A 1071-nucleotide genomic window follows, 5' to 3' on the forward strand; every position below is an offset into this window, starting at 1 on the left:
TTTTCACACATCTTGTATAAGAGGAGATATTTCTCCCGAGACTATTACCGCAGCGAAAGGTCTTCTCATATTCGAGTGCACACAAATGTGTTAAATAGCATTGTACATGCACCTCTTTTATTCAACACTATTTCACTGCTTTGGGCTACTTCGTTATATATATAATATATACTAACCTAAGTACCCGGCGTTGCTTGGAAGTTTAAAAAATGTTAAAGAAAATAAATATATTTATACTGATAAAAAATGTATTTTCAGAAAAAATTCTATCAGATGACGTGAGTATAAACAAAGTTATTAAAACAAATCCTGAAATCAGTCAGTTTTATTTGGTAGAACTTCTATATATACAATGCTTTCAGTGTGTCCTTTAATTGGGGCACAAATGAAAAGAATTTGGGGACTTCCAGCTCGCGAACATCCTACATATAATTACCTATGAGAGAAACAAGGAGAAGCAAGGTTAAGTCCAACAACCTCGAGAGATTGTCTTTGAGATTTGTTTATCAACATAGCAAAACTTAGGTTCACTGGGAACTGGAGCCGTTTAAATTCAAAGGGGAGATCAGATGGGATTAACGGGATCCGTGGAATGAAATCATCCTCACCCTTATATTTCCCAGTGATAACTGCTGCCTCTAGGACATGAGGTTGCATCGCTTTCACCAGAAGTCTGGTGCCATTGCACAGGCGAAGTGGATCCAGATTCCTGAGCAGCATGACTGGGGCCCCATTTTAAGAGTTAAGTTGTGAGGTGGCATCCCAAGTGGCTGTAGAGAGTTCAGGAACTCAGTTGGTAAAACTACAGCTTGGTCATCAAACGTATAGGAATCCGTTGAAAAAAATCGGAAGGGTCGTCTAGCGGAGGGGTGGGTGCTACAGCCCCCTATATGGGCAAGGACCAAAACTTGACTCCCCCCTTTCCCGAGTAATAAAAACCTTTTCCGAGTAATGAAAAGCCTTCATGCTAAATTTGGTAGATATTGATCCAGCGGTTTGGCCGTGCATAGAGGACACACACACAGTGAATTTTATATATACAGAAGATATATATATATATATATATATATA

Source organism: Octopus bimaculoides, chromosome 20, assembly GCF_001194135.2.
Source record: "Octopus bimaculoides isolate UCB-OBI-ISO-001 chromosome 20, ASM119413v2, whole genome shotgun sequence".
In the NCBI taxonomy this organism is placed as follows: domain Eukaryota; kingdom Metazoa; phylum Mollusca; class Cephalopoda; order Octopoda; family Octopodidae; genus Octopus; species Octopus bimaculoides.